Source organism: Anomaloglossus baeobatrachus, chromosome 1 (assembly GCF_048569485.1).
Source record: "Anomaloglossus baeobatrachus isolate aAnoBae1 chromosome 1, aAnoBae1.hap1, whole genome shotgun sequence".
Classification (NCBI taxonomy): Eukaryota; Metazoa; Chordata; class Amphibia; order Anura; family Aromobatidae; genus Anomaloglossus; species Anomaloglossus baeobatrachus.
In genome coordinates, this window is record NC_134353.1 from 959,052,604 (window position 1) to 959,068,266 (window position 15,663).

The 15,663-nt window shown below is 52.6% G+C and overlaps 1 protein-coding gene across 2 annotated transcripts in view; it reads right to left on the minus strand.

The window, feature by feature from the left end:
- LOC142257597 (uncharacterized) overlaps positions 1-15,663 on the minus strand; it is a 1,260,196-nt gene that overhangs the window by 1,212,076 nt on the left and 32,457 nt on the right. The window lies entirely within an intron of this gene.

Below are 15,663 nucleotides of genomic sequence, written 5' to 3' on the forward strand. Positions count from 1 at the left end.
GATTAATCCCGGATGTGATCAACATGGACCAGAAGCCTAAAGGCCGCTTTACACGCAACGACATAGCTAAAGAGATGTCGTTGGGGGTCACGGAATTCGTGACGGACATCCGGCCTCGTTAGCGACGTCGTTGCGTGTGACACGCAGGAGCGACCGTTAACGAGCGATAATACTCACCTTATCGTTGCTCGTTGACACACTGCTCTATTCCCAAATATCGTTGCTGCTGGAGCTACGATGTTGTTCGTCGTTCCTGCGGCAGCACACATCGCTACGTGTGGCACCGCAGGAACGAGGAACATCACCGTACCTGCGGCCGCACGCAATGAGGAAGGAAGGAGGTGGGCAGGATGTTAAGTCTCGCTCATCTCTGCCCCTTCGCTTATATTGGGCGGCCGCTTAATGACATCGCTATGACGCCGAACGAACCGCCCCCTTAGAAAGGAGGCGGTTCGTCGGTCACAGCGACGTCGTATGGCAGGTAAGTAGTGTGACTGATCCTAGCGATGTTGTGTGCGGGCACGCACGCTAGCGATATTGGTAACAATATCGCAGCGTGTAAGGCGGCCTTTAATCACTGATTGTTTGAAACGCTAAACTTTAAAATGGACTGAGAGTTGATGTTTGATCACTCCTGGACGAGGCACTGAGGTTGCGAAATGTGCGTCGGGTGCATGGGGATACCGCTCCTTACCCTTCTTTGGACCCTGTATGTTGGTATTTAACCTTTTCTCTGCCATCTTGTTGTCTTACTTATGTTATATGATGTCCAAATGTTGTTTCTTGATTCTATTTTCTCACACTAGTGAGTATTTAATTTATTTTTTGAATTTATGTATAATACATCATACATTATTCTGATATCACATATTTACGTGACTTATTTTAAGCTGGTTAGTTTATTCACACACGTGTGATGGAGAGTTCTATTAATTTACAGAATATTAGGGTTATTGCAGGATAGCCACAATTAATACCATCTGTTCCTTGGGTTGTTCCATTTTTATTGTATTAATATTGTTAAATAAAGGATATACGTATTTTTATCTTTATAGTTTTGGCTGCACATTCTTCTCTTTTGGTGTTGGTATGATAATTCTATATGCTTTGATATCACTAGTGGGTTGTGACATTGGTGTTATATAGAGTTGTTGAAACGTCTAACACACCAGACAAATCTGTGGCTCTCGCGGTCCGAACCTACAACCAGCCATGTGTGATAATGCCTGTAACCTGGTGGTGGCTCTGAAGCTTGGGAAGCTCGCACATGTACCATGCCTGACCACGTGCTCAACTTAGTGGTTCAGCGGTTTCTGATAGAGTAACCCAATTTGCCAGAGCTACTTGTGAAGGTACGCTGTGTGTGCACCCATTTCTGCAAGTCAGCTGCAGCTGTCACTTGTCTGGCAGGGCTTCAGCAGCGCTCATAAGTGGCAGCTCAGCGACAGCTGTGTGATGTGACCACACGCTGGAGCTCCACATTGCACATGTACTTTACTTTCCGACCAGCAGAGGGCATTAGGTGAATAGCAGGTACAGCGTAATAATTTTTATTTATATAATGGCAAACATATTCCTTATCACGTTATAATTCCAGCTCCAACATGATGTATTTCGGTCAGCTCCCTCAAATAAAAAGCCACGAGTGAACTTGGATGTCTGACATCTGTGAGGTTCCAAAAAATTTGAGGAAACAACCAAGATGGTGATGATGACGCCATATAATCAGTGTAGCCATCCTGCTTCTGTGTCTCCTCAAATGCTCAGCATTCCCAATTAAAGAAGAAGTTTTGCATGTGGGCCAGGTGGAGATGAAGAAAGTACAGAGTGCTACGTGCTCGCCAATCCCCTGTCCAGGCACAGATGCCTCCTGCCCTGCACCTGACATTGGACATTCACAAGCACCATCAGCAACATTGTCAGATTTGGTTTTACAGGTATCCCTGACCCAGGCCTTGACATGAAAACAAAAATACCCAGCCAGCCAAACAAGCACCCACAGGCCCAAACACTAAATGCGCATATTTACAGATTGCTTGCCCTGAATATGTTGATGTTTAAGCTATTGGACACTGAGGCTTGCCGCAACCTCACGGTGGTGGCTAACCGTCTGTACTCGCTCCCCACCTAACACAGATTTTTGTCCTACACCAGCACGTGTCTTATAACATCACCCATGCATCATCAACGCAGTGGAAATGTCCACCGAACAACCGATATGTGGACAAGTGCTTTTGGCCAGGGACATTACGTTTCTTTTACCACTGCATCTTTATACAGACAAGGATGGAGAAATCAGGGGACTCTAATCAAAGGTCCCTAAGCAGGCTAATAGTTCCCTAATCCTGACCCGATTTGTCCCTGCCTGACCGCAGATGTTGGCACCCAAAATTGACGCAGTGGTGTCCCCACTCAACATCAGCTGCCACATTAATTTGGGAGGGCCCTCAGGCGGTCCTGTATCATTAATTTGGAAGAACGCTGAGTCGTACCTTTGGCATGACCCTCACTTAATTTTGAGAGGGACATTTTGAGCATCTTCCCAATTTTGGAGGGCAGATCATCGGTTTTATATGTTGCAAGTGAGATAATTGATCTGCCTCACTGGCTTTTTGAGCAATCTTTTTAAAAATTGTTGTTAGCCAACACTCCAGAACTGTTAGAAGGAGGAGATGCAGTGTAGATGGAGAGTCGTCTTCTTTTGTGGACAGAAAAGTCTTTTGGGAGACAGGCACACATGGCTGACTTTATGTTCTGCTGCTTTTCTCGTGATCCTCCCCTTATACGCATTTTGGCCAACACTGGGTAATGGTGGTTGTTCCTCCGTCTTGACAAACGCTACAAGGACAACTTTACAACTCTCCTTCCTGTGGCGGAGTGGGCTGGTAAAATGGGGCAAAACCAGAAGGCCCTCGTCAAACAAGTAGTTTAGTACATAAATTCCCATTTAACAACGCTGGCAGCAGAGGTCAGAGTTCCTTGGTCAACTAAGGAGAACAAATGAGGAAGACACACAATTTCATTAGACCCGCTCAGCTCCCAGGCCATTGTCCGTAAAATTGCTGTTTAAGAATGTGCTGTGCATTTGATGTGGAAGCAGTTTTCTCCAGGAAAGGTGCCTGAAGTGCACGCAGCACAACAACCCTGGGGACTTCTGCCACATCCAGACAGATGTACAGGCCTGCTTCTAGGTTCAATGTTGAAAGCCATGGGTCATGAATAAGCGACCATAATCCTTTGCGAAACGTACGTCGGGTCCTCCACGTGGAGCGCTTCCATCTGCAGGCTTTGTGCACCGGCGCCCTAGGTATTACCACTGAACCTTTGTTAGCCGCTCACCCGGCGATTACTTCCAGGCCTTCAGGTACAGGGCGTACATCCGGTTACCATCGTTTGCCTACCCATCGCTTCCACCTGCAGGTTTTGTGTACAAAGCGCCCAAGGTATTACTTCTGACCTCCACTGCAAGCCGTTTTCCTGGCAATTATTTTTAGGTCACCTGATATAGGGCACATATTAGGTCACTTGTGCCTGTTTACCCACTGTACTACCTCTTTTTACTGAATTAATTCTCTATTTATAAATACATTATTGTTATGTCATATGGAAAATGTAAATTCCATTTTTTAATATATTTGTTCTAATAAAATTACTTTTTAACTTTTTTCACCTTTAAAACTCCTTTGTCCTCCTTTGTTTCCAGGCCAATAGAAGCAGTGAGGCGGAGATGAGCGGGACGTAAACATCCCGCCCACCTCCTTCCTTCCGCATTGTCGGCCAGGAGCCGCAGGACGCAGGTGAGATCTGTTCATCGTTCCCGGGGTTTCACACACTGCGATGTGTGCTACCCCGGGTACGAGGAACAACCTGACGTTCAATTCATGAGAAATGAACGATGTGCATGCGATGAACCTTTTTACCGTTCAATCGCAAGTACCTGTCACACATTACAATGTACCTTACGATGCCGGATGTGCGTCACTTACGACGTGACCCCGACGACACATCGTAAGATATATTGTAGTGTGTAAACCGGCCTTAACTCTCATTTTGAACTCAGGACTTTCAGTAAAAAAAAAAAGCCAGAGTGGGGAACACCAAATCCTTGACCTATGATCTGACCGCATGGGGGTGCTCTGGGAAACAGTAGACTGCCTTCTCCCTCTGGTCAACTCACTGCCTCTTCCTGCCTGTTGCGGAGCTATGGACATCTCCCCTTCCACATTGCTGTGCACACAACTATGAAGGCCACCTTGGGTAATTAGCTTCATCATCCACCATCTCGTCTTCCACTTCCTCAGTCTGGTTTCCCTCTTGAGTTGCGATCTTAAGCTGACCTGATGGTGACGCGTCCACGGGGCCCTAAGGGTTACTCATCACCGGGCTGGTGTAGGGGTGGGATGTCACAGCAGGCCAGGCCCGGTTCCGTGACCCCGGTGGTGTCATTAAATGGGGGATGATGATGGGAATAGTAATTATTCGTGACGCCACCTGTGGTGTGCGGCTATGATAGGGGAACCGCTGCTGCAAGAGGTATCAGTGGTAATGCAGCTAAGTTGGTACAGCTCTCCACAGGCTGATCTCGGGCCCTCGGGAGATTGAGAGTAGTAGTCCACTCTATTATAGGAGTGCGGGGTGCGGGAAGGATCAGACGACACAGCGGTTGCAGTTTAAGTTCTTTACTCACTGAGATGTCACCGCCTTTGGACTACTGGACTCCGCTGTGATGGGCACCAGCCGATCCCGGATAGTTCGGAGGTCAGAAGAGGTGTTGCGTTTCGTGAGTCCTTCCTCACTGCGCTGTGTAGTGCGAGTCCCTGCGGCTTGAAGCTTCGCAGGGACTCGAGGCCTGGAATGGATCCCGTTCCTGTCCCGTAAAGCAGGCAGCGCGAGTCCGTAGTTGGTGCCGTCCATTTGGTCACGACTCCTGGCTTTATATGCTACTGTGCCCCGGGCACTTTGTGTGGGCCAGTAGACTTGAAATCCTCTGCCCGTCGGATTCTGCTGGCGGGACGTGAAGTGCCCACCAGCCTGGGGCTCCACATCCCGAAGTGTGCGCTGGTCCTGAGGGAGCTATCACCTCTCGACTCAGCAACCATGTTCTCCTGCGTCTCACTTGTTTCCTGGTTATCACTGTTCTGTCTTAGGGTGTGTGTCGCCTTGCTCCCCATGAAAAGCTCCTCCCCCTCGGGTTCCTGAACTAGTGAGCAGAGAGTCCACTACATTAGTGATGCCCACCCTCCAATGTCTCTACCCTAGCCCAGTCCCAGTGGGAGGGCAACTACTGTGTGTGGTGGTTTGTAATGGTTTAGCAGTAATGACCTTCTCCTTAGCCAAGATGAATACTGCACCTCTGGTGAGGTGCAGTACCCTGTGGCAACTGAAGCCTCAGGGGCACCACAATGGCAACTTTGTCTTATCATCATCCACCTCTTGAGACAGTAATTGCTGTTCCCCACAGTTAGTCTTCTTCTGACCGTAGCTTTTCAAATATTTGTGTGTCACCACACACAACCTCCTCATGTCCTTTTTGAAACGTGCATAGGGACTACCCAAAAGAAGGCATAAAAGGGAAGGTAAAAAACTCCCCTGAGTGTCCAAGTGTGGGGTGACTTGCCTCCTGGGACTCACCATGGTGGGGGAGGAAGGAGGATCACAGTGAGGATTATGAGGTCCAGCCTCTTGAATAGTGTGAATAGACCGTGTGGAAGACAAGATAGTGCTGGTCAAGACACTAAGGCTATGTGCCCATGGGACAGCGTACCCGCGGACTTTGCCGCAGGTGTGTCAGCAGGTTTACCGCAGCTGCTCCCCGGAATCCGCAGCTATCCATTGCTGCGGTATATCTGCGGAGTTGTTGCGGTAAATCTGCGGAAACAGTGCCGATTTTATGCAGAATTCCTGTGGAATTCCCGCCCTATATCTCCATAGTGGAAAGGCGGGACATCCGCAGATATTTCCACATGAATAATTGACATGCAGTTACGTGTGGCTGCGAGAAATTCGCATCATATTCTGCAGTCGCACATACCGCAGCATTGATACAGCACTCCCCAAATCCCATAGGATAACATGGTGAGTGTCTGTACTTGCTAGAACCTGCGGAGTATCTAGAAAATCCAGATAAATCCACGGGTTTTATGCGGCTAATTCCGCGGGTACGTTGTCCCGTGGGCACATACAGTCCCTGACAGAAGTTCTGTCGCTTATCCATGTCATGTAAATAAAAGCTTATAACCTGACTTTAAATTCATACATTAGTTTTATAAATTACTCTTTTGAAAGCTGAAACCCTCCCAAATTTGGTTTAGGTTATGTAAATAAAGTTGCTTCAAAGCTGAAATATTGATCATTTAATGAACACAGAAAGGTCAGATTTTGGCAAGACAAAAGTTTTGTCACCTTGTCATATAATGCACCCAATCCTAGTTTACATCCCCACCTGTGTTCACTAAATGATCGGTTAATTAGTGGGTGTGTATAAAAAGAAACCCAGCACCCCAGACCTTCACTTGAACTACAACTTGACCTCTGACAACATGCCAAAAATCCACCCTGCGACCAAAACCTTGAGGAGGAACTTTGTTGGTTAGAAAATCCAAAGCCAGCCCATCTTCCACTGCAGCAGAGCTCCAACAGGCCTGGTCACCTCAAGTCCATATGTCAACTAGAACAGCGTGTAGGATTCTGTCTCTAAATGGCCTCCATGGTCGGATAAGTGCCCAGAAGCCAGCACTAAACAAAAGGCAATTAAAAAACCGTGTGGCATTTGAAAAGTCCCACAGCCTGTTAAACAGATGCATTTTGGAAAAGTGGCAAAACGTGGATTTCTCTGATGAATCTTCAGTTGAATTACACCACAGCCACCGGAAATACTGCAGGAAACCTACTGGAGCCCGTATGTGTCCAGAAAACAGTTAAGTTTGGTGGTGGAAAGATCATGGTCTGGGCTAACATTCAGTATGGGGGTGTGCGAAACATTTGCAAGGTGGAAGGCAATATCAATAGCCTAAAATATCAAGAAGTATTAGCTACATTTCCAATCATAAAAGGGGTCAAATTCTGCAGCAGGTGGTGCTCCATCTCATACATCCATCTCTACAACAAAGTTCCTCCTGGCAAAGAAGATCAAGGACTGGCCAGCCCACTCACCAGACATGAACATCATTGAGCATGTTTGGGGTAGGATGAAAGAGGAAGCTTGGAAGACAAAACCAAAGAATCTAGATGAACTCTGGGAGGCATGTAAGATGCATTCTCTGCTATTCCTGATGACTTCATCAATAAATTATATGAATCATCGTTGAACCGCATGGATGCAGTCCTTCAAGCTCATGGAAGTCACACAAAATATTAAATATTTTGGATATAACATGACATGATAATATAACATGGATAAGCGACAGACCTTCTGTCAGGGACTGTAGCCTAAAATCATTATCTGCCATCCATCCCACAAACTGCTCGTACTGTTCTGGCTCCAAAAGTAGTGGTGTACTCTGCCCCCTTGCAAAGTGAGACAGGAGCTTAGAACGAGATGAGGTTTGGGTGCTCCTACAAAAGCAGGCATACTATTGACCTGTCACATGGCCATGGCGTGCACCAATGTAAGAACCACATCCACTTCCCCATTCCTGAATGCTTCATTTGCGAATTTATAATTAAGTATGCAGCTAAGCGAACTCTTATTATAGAACAGAATGTATCAGAATTATCCCTTTAAAATTACCATTTGTTTGGTCTTGAAGTACATAATTTAACGCAATCAACCCTGCCTAAATGACTTTTTCAAAACACCCCCTATATTACCAAGGTTAGTTGGCAGCGATTTTAGAATTATCGCTTTAAAATGGCTTTGCGTAATCTTTCAGCCGGTCATTACACGAACTAAAGCGGGCTCTACACGCTACAATAAATCTAACGATGTGTCGGCGGGGTCACGTCATAAGTGACGCACATCCAGCATCGTTAGTGTTGTTGTAACGTGTGAAACCTACCTGCGATTTCGATTGTACGAAAACACGTTGATCGCATACACATCGTTCAAATTCTAAAAATTGAACGTCCGGTTGTTCAATGTTCCCGAGGCAGCACACATCGCTGTGTGTGACATCCCGGGAACGATGAACACATCTTACCTGCGTCCCACCGGCAATGCGGAAGAAAGGAGCTGGGCGGGATGTTTACGTCCCGCTCATGTCCGCCCCTCCGCTTCTATTGGCCTGCTTCCCAGTACAGGAAGAGGATGTTCGCAGCCCACAGCGAGGTCGTATGGAAGGTAAATACGTGTGACGGGATTTAATCGTTTGTGCGACACGAGCAATAAATTGAACATGCCACACATACGATGGGGGCGTGTGCGATCGCATACGAGATTGCATGTGTAATTGTAAAGTGTAAAGCAGGCTTTACATGGTATCTTACAGAGACCCGATAATGCGATCCGGCCAGCCAATCACAGTTCTGCCAGTAGCAAAGATGGCTGGGAATTATTGATTGACAAACAATCGCAGCATGCTTAGTGACTAAAAATCAGGCGATGAACATGAAGAGCGGAGACTCGAATCTCCCGAGGAGAGGAGCAAAATACTAATCGAGTAACGAATATCTCAAATTTTGTACGATTCGTGAGAGTAACAAATAGTACGAGTATATTCCCTCATCACTACTAACTAGATAATATAGGGGGTTTTCTAACCTGCACCTGTCAGGAGCCTGAACTCTGTAGGGACAGAGGGACAAGACAAGGAGGGAAGATACCAGGGAATGTGGAGGATCCTTCACTCAGGACAGCACAGATAACCCTGCTCTACATCTGCCGGAGAACTACAAGTAACAGCAACTCATGTATAATTCAGGTGAGGCATTCTGGGAAATAAAATCTACAAGGAAACTCAACCTGGAGAACATAGAACTAAATATAAAAAGTAAAAAGTTACTAATCATAGAAGATAATATACAGCACAAGAATAATAATAATGGAGGATCTCCAGACCAAGAATAAACCCAGAAGACGTCTCCTCATCCACTCACTACAAAAAGCATCGAGCTGCACCAATCCCCCATGTGTAATTAGGGGTCTGTCGCTCTCTCTCTCTCCCCCATGTGTAGTGCGGGGTCTGTCGCTCTCTCTCCCTCATTTATAGTGCGGGGTCTGTCGCTCTCCCCCATGTGTAGTGCGGGTCTGTCGCGCTCTCTCCCCATGTGTAGTGCAGGGTCTGTCGCTCTCTCTCCCCCATGTGTAGTGCGGGGTCTGTCGCGCTCTCTCCTCCATGTGTAGTGCGGGGGTCTGTCGCTCTCTCTCTCCCTCATGTGTAGTGCGGGGTCTGACGCTCTCTCTCTCCCTCATGTGTAGTGCGGGGTCTGTCTCTCTCTCTCCCTCATGTGTAGTGCGGGGTCTGTCGCTCTCTCTCTCCCTCATGTGTAGTGCGGGGTATGTCGCTCTCTCTCTCCCTCATGTGTAGTGCGGGGTCTGTCGCTCTCTCTCTCCCTCATGTGTAGTGCGGGGTATGTCGCTCTCTCTCTCCCTCATGTGTAGTGCGGGGTCTGTCGCTCTCTCTCTCCCTCATGTGTAGTGTGGGGTCTGTCGCTCTCTCTCCCTCATGTGTAGTGCGGGGTCTGTCGCTCTCTCTCCCTCATGTGTAGTGCGGGGTCTGTCGCTCTCTCTCCCTCATGTGTAGTGCGGGGTCTGTCACTCTCTCTCCCTCATGTGTAGTGCGGAGTCTGTCGCTCTCTCTCCCCCATGTGTAGTGCGGGGTCTGTCGCTCTCTCTCCTCCATGTGTAGTGCAGGGTCTGTCGCTCTCTCCTCCATGTGTAGTGCGGGGTCTGTCGCTCTCTCCTCCATGTGTAGTGCGGGGTCTGTCGCTCTCTCTCCCTCATGTGTAGTGCGGGGTCTGTCACTCTCTCTCCCTCATGTGTAGTGCGGAGTCTGTCGCTCTCTCTCCCCCATGTGTAGTGCGGGGTCTGTCGCTCTCTCTCTCCCTCATGTGTAGTGCGGGGTCTGTCGCTCTCTCTCCTCATGTGTAGTGTGGGGTCTGTCGCTCTCTCTCCCCCATGTGTAGTGCGGGGTCTGTCGCTCTCTCCCTCATGTGTAGTGCGGGATCTGTCGCTCTCTCTCCTCCATGTGTAGTGCGGGGTCTGTCACTCTCTCTCCCCCATGTGTAGTGCGGGGTCTGTCGCTCTCTCTCCCTCATGTGTAGTGCGGGGTCTGTCGCTCTCTCTCCCCCATATGTAGTGCGGGGTCTGTCGCTCTCTCTCCCCCATGTGTAGTGCGGGGTCTGTCGCTCTCTCTCCCTCATGTGTAGTGCGGGGTCTGTCGCTCTCTCTCTCCCTCATGTGTAGTGCGGGGTCTGTCGCTCTCTCTCCCTCATGTGTAGTGCGGGGTCTGTCGCTCTCTCTCTCCCTCATGTGTAGTGCGGGGTCTGTCGCTCTCCCTCATCATGTGTAGTGTGGGGTCTGTCGCTCTCTCTCCCCCATGTGTAGTGCGGGGTCTGTCGCTCTCTCCCTCATGTGTAGTGCGGGGTCTGTCGCTCTCTCCCTCATGTGTAGTGCGGGGTCTGTCGCTCTCTCTCCTCCATGTGTAGTGCGGGGTCTGTCGCTCTCTCTCCCTCATGTGTAGTGCGGGGTCTGTCGCTCTCTCTCCTCCATGTGTAGTGCGGGGTCTGTCGCTCTCTCTCCCTCATGTGTAGTGCGGGGTCTGTCGTTCTCTCTCCCCCATGTGTAGTGCGGGGTCTGTCACTCTCTCTCCCCCATGTGTAGTGTGGGGTCTGTCGCTCTCTCTCCCCCATGTGTAGTGCGGGGTCTGTCGCTCTCTCTCCCCCATGTGTAGTGCGGGGTCTGTCGCTCCCTGTCCCTCATGTGTAGTGCGGGGTCTGTCGCTCTCTCTCCCCCATGTGTAGTGCGGGGTCTGTCGCTCCCTGTCCCTCATGTGTAGTGCGGGGTCTGTCGCTCTCTCTCCCCCATGTGTAGTGCGGGGTCTGTCGCTCCCTGTCCCTCATGTGTAGTGCGGGGTCTGTCGCTCTCTCTCCCCCATGTGTAGTGCGGGGTCTGTCGCTCCCTGTCCCTCATGTATAGTGCGGGGTCTGTCGCTCTCTCTCCCCCATGTGTAGTGCGGGGTCTGTCGCTCCCTGTCCCTCATGTGTAGTGCGGGGTCTGTCGCTCTCTCTCCCCCCATGTGTAGTGTGGGGTCTGTCACTCTCTCTCCCCCCATGTGTAGTGCGGGGTTTGTCGCTCTCTCTCCCTCATGTGTAGTGTGGGGTCTGTCGCTCTCTCTCTCCTCATGTGTAGTGCGGGGTCTGTCGCTCTCTCTCCCTCATGTGTAGTGCGGGGTCTGTCGCTCTCTCTCCCCCATGTGTAGTGCGGGGTCTGTCGCTCTCTCTCCCCCTCATGTGTAGTGCGGGGTCTGTCGCTCTCTCTCCCCCCATGTGTAGTGCGAGGTCTGTCACTCTCTCTCCCCCCATGTGTAGTGCGGGGTCTGTCGCTCTCTCTCCCTCATGTGTAGTGCGGGGTCTGTCGCTCTCTCTCTCCTCATGTGTAGTGTGGGGTCTGTCGCTCTCTCTCTCCTCATGTGTAGTGCGGGGTCTGTCGCTCTCTCTCCCTCATGTGTAGTGCGGGGTCTGTCACTCTCTCTCCCCCATGTGTAGTGCGGGGTCTGTCGCTCTCTCTCCCCCTCATGTGTAGTGCGGGGTCTGTCGCTCTCTCTCCCCCCATGTGTAGTGCGGGGTCTGTCACTCTCTCTCCCCCCATGTGTAGTGCGGGGTCTGTCGCTCTCTCTCCCTCATGTGTAGTGCTGGGTCTGTCGCTCTCTCCCCCATGTGTAGTGCGGGGTCTGTCGCTCTCTCTCCCTCATGTGTAGTGCGGGGTCTGTCGCTCTCTCTCCCCCATGTGTAGTGCGGGGTCTGTCGCTCTCTCTCCCCCTCATGTGTAGTGCGGGGTCTGTCGCTCTCTCTCCCTCATGTGTAGTGCGGGGTCTGTCGCTCTCTCTCCCCCATGTGTAGTGCGGGGTCTGTCGCTCTCTCTCCCCCTCATGTGTAGTGCGGGGTCTGTCGCTCTCTCTCCCCCCATGTGTAGTGCGGGGTCTGTCACTCTCTCTCCCCCCATGTGTAGTGCGGGGTCTGTCGCTCTCTCTCTCCTCATGTGTAGTGCGGGGTCTGTCGCTCTCTCTCTTCCATGTGTAGTGCGGGGTCTGTCGCTCTCTCTCTCTCATGTGTAGTGCGGGGTCTGTCGCTCTCTCTCCCTCATGTGTAGTGCGGGGTCTGTCGCTCTCTCTCCCCCCATGTGTAGTGCGGGGTCTGTCGCTCTCTCTCCCTCATGTGTAGTGCGGGGTCTGTCGCTCTCTCTCCCTCATGTGTAGTGCGGGGTCTGTCGCTCTCTCTCCCTCATGTGTAGTGCGGGGTCTGTCGCTCTCTCTCCCTCATGTGTAGTGCGGGGTGTGTCGCTCTCTCTCCCTCATGTGTAGTGCGGGGTCTGTCGCTCTCTCTCTTCCATGTGTAGTGCGGGGTCTGTCGCTCTCTCTCTTCCTCATGTGTAGTGCGGGGTCTGTCGCTCTCTCTCCCCCCATGTGTAGTGCGGGGTCTGTCGCTCTCTCTCCCTCATGTGTAGTGCGGGGTCTGTCGCTCTCTCTCCCTCATGTGTAGTGCGGGGTCTGTCGCTCTCTCTCCCTCATGTGTAGTGCGGGGTCTGTCGCTCTCTCTCCCCCATGTGTAGTGCGGGGTCTGTCGCTCTCTCTCCCCCTCATGTGTAGTGCGGGGTCTGTCGCTCTCTCTCCCCCATGTGTAGTGCGGGGTCTGTCGCTCTCTCTCCCCCTCATGTGTAGTGCGGGGTCTGTCGCTCTCTCTCCCCCATGTGTAGTGCGGGGTCTGTCGCTCTCTCTCCCTCATGTGTACTGCGGGGTCTGTCGCTCTCTCTCCCCCATGTGTAGTGCGGGGTCTGTCGCTCTCTCTCCCCCTCATGTGTAGTGCGGGGTCTGTCGCTCTCTCTCCCCCTCATGTGTAGTGCGGGGTCTGTCGCTCTCTCCTGTAGTTCGGGGTGAGGAGAACATGCACTGACCTCCACCTCAGAGCCGACACCGCCTGTGCTCACAGGACCTGTGTGATGTCACCGTCATGTGATCAGTCACATGATCAGGGACTGCTCCAGGGGCTCTGCTCAGTGTCTGCAGGACTCTGCTGTTCTGGAGGATGGAGCGGAGCCTCGTGTGTAATGTGTGGGGAGCGGAGCCTCGTGTATAATGTGTGGGGAGCAGAGCCTCGTGTGTAATGTGTGGGGAGCGGAGCCTCGTGTGTAATGTGTGGGGAGCGGAGCCTCGTGTGTAATGTGTGGGGAGCGGAGCCTCGTGTGTAATGTGCGGGGAGCGGAGCCTCGTGTGTAATGTGTGGGGAGAGGAGCCTCGTGTGTAATGTGTGGGGAGCGGAGCCTCGTGTGTAATGTGTGGGGAGCGGAGCCTCGTGTGTAATGTGCGGAGAGCGGAGCCTCGTGTGTAATGTGTGGGGAGCGGAGCCTCGTGTGTAATGTGTGGGGAGTGGAGCCTCGTGTGTAATGTGTGGGGAGCGGAGCCTCGTGTGTAATGTGTGGGGAGCGGAGCCTCGTGTGTAATGTGCGGGGGGCGGAGCCTCGTGTGTAATGTGTGGGGAGCGGAGCCTCGTGTGTAATGTGCGGGGGGAGCGGAGCCTCGTGTGTAATGTGTGGGGAGCGGAGCCTCGTGTGTAATGTGTGGGGAGCGGAGCCTCGTGTGTAATGTGTGGGGAGCGGAGCCTCGTGTGTAATGTGTGGGGAGCGGAGCCTCGTGTGTAATGTGTGGGGAGCGGAGCCTCGTGTGTAATGTGTGGGGAGCGGAGCCTCGTGTGTAATGTGTGGGGAGCGGAGCCTCGTGTGTAATGTGTGGGGAGCGGAGCCTCGTGTGTAATGTGTGGGGAGCGGAGCCTCGTGTGTAATGTGTGGGGAGCGGAGCCTCGTGTGTAATGTGCGGGGAGCGGAGCCTCGTGTGTAATGTGCGGGGAGTGGAGCCTCGTGTGTAATGTGCGGGGAGCGGAGCCTCGTGTGTAATGTGCGGGGAGCGGAGCCTCGTGTGTAATGTGTGGGGAGCGGAGCCTCGTGTGTAATGTGCGGGGAGCGGAGCCTCGTGTGTAATGTGTGGGGAGCGGAGCCTCGTGTGTAATGTGTGGGGAGCGGAGCCTCGTGTGTAATGTGCGGGGAGTGGAGCCTCGTGTGTAATGTGTGGGGAGCGGAGCCTCGTGTGTAATGTGCGGGGAGTAGAGCCTCGTGTGTAATGTGTGGAGAGCGGAGCCTCGTGTGTAATGTGCGGGGAGCGGAGCCTCGTGTGTAATGTGTGGGGAGCGGAGCCTCGTGTGTAATGTGTGGGGAGCGGAGCCCCGTGTGTAATGTGCGGGGAGCGGAGCCTCGTGTGTAATGTGCGGGGAGCGGAGCCTCGTGTGTAATGTGCGGGGAGCGGAGCCTCGTGTGTAATGTGCGGGGAGCGGAGCCTCGTGTGTAATGTGTGGGGAGCGGAGCCTCGTGTGTAATGTGTGGGGAGCGGAGCCTCGTGTGTAATGTGCGGGGGGCAGAGCCTCGTGTGTAATGTGCGGGGGGCAGAGCCTCGTGTGTAATGTGCGGGGAGCGGAGCCTCGTGTGTAATGTGCGGGGAGAGGAGCCTCGTGTGTAATGTGCGGGGAGCGGAGCCTCGTGTGTAATGTGTGGGGAGCGGAGCCTCGTGTGTAATGTGTGGGGAGCGGAGCCTCGTGTGTAATGTGTGGGGAGCGGAGCCTCGTGTGTAATGTGCGGGGAGCGGAGCCTCGTGTGTAATGTGTGGGGAGCGGAGCCTCGTGTGTAATGTGCGGGGAGCGGAGCCTCGTGTGTAATGTGCGGGGAGCGGAGCCTCGTGTGTAATGTGCGGGGAGTGGAGCCTCGTGTGTAATGTGCGGGGAGTGGAGCCTCGTGTGTAATGTGCGGGGAGCGGAGCCTCGTGTGTAATGTGCGGGGAGCGGAGCCTCGTGTGTAATGTGTGGGGAGCGGAGCCTCGTGTGTAATGTGCGGGGAGCGGAGCCTCGTGTGTAATGTGTGGGGAGCGGAGCCTCGTGTGTAATGTGCGGGGAGTGGAGCCTCGTGTGTAATGTGTGGGGAGCGGAGCCTCGTGTGTAATGTGCGGGGAGTGGAGCCTCGTGTGTAATGTGTGGAGAGCGGAGCCTCGTGTGTAATGTGCGGGGAGCGGAGCCTCGTGTGTAATGTGTGGGGAGCGGAGCCTCGTGTGTAATGTGTGGGGAGCGGAGCCCCGTGTGTAATGTGCGGGGAGCGGAGCCTCGTGTGTAATGTGCGGGGAGCGGAGCCTCGTGTGTAATGTGCTGGGAGCGGAGCCTCGTGTGTAATGTGCGGGGAGCGGAGCCTCGTGTGTAATGTGCGGGGAGCGGAGCCTCGTGTGTAATGTGTGGGGAGCGGAGCCTCGTGTGTAATGTGCGGGGAGCGGAGCCTCGTGTGTAATGTGTGGGGAGCGGAGCCTCGTGTGTAATGTGCGGGGAGCGGAGCCTCGTGTGTAATGTGTGGGGAGCGGAGCCTCGTGTGTAATGTGTGGGGAGCGGAGCCTCGTGTGTAATGTGTGGGGAGCGGAGCCTCGTGTGTAATGTGCTGGGAGCGGAGCCTCGTGTGTAATGTGCGGGGAGCGGAGCCTCGTG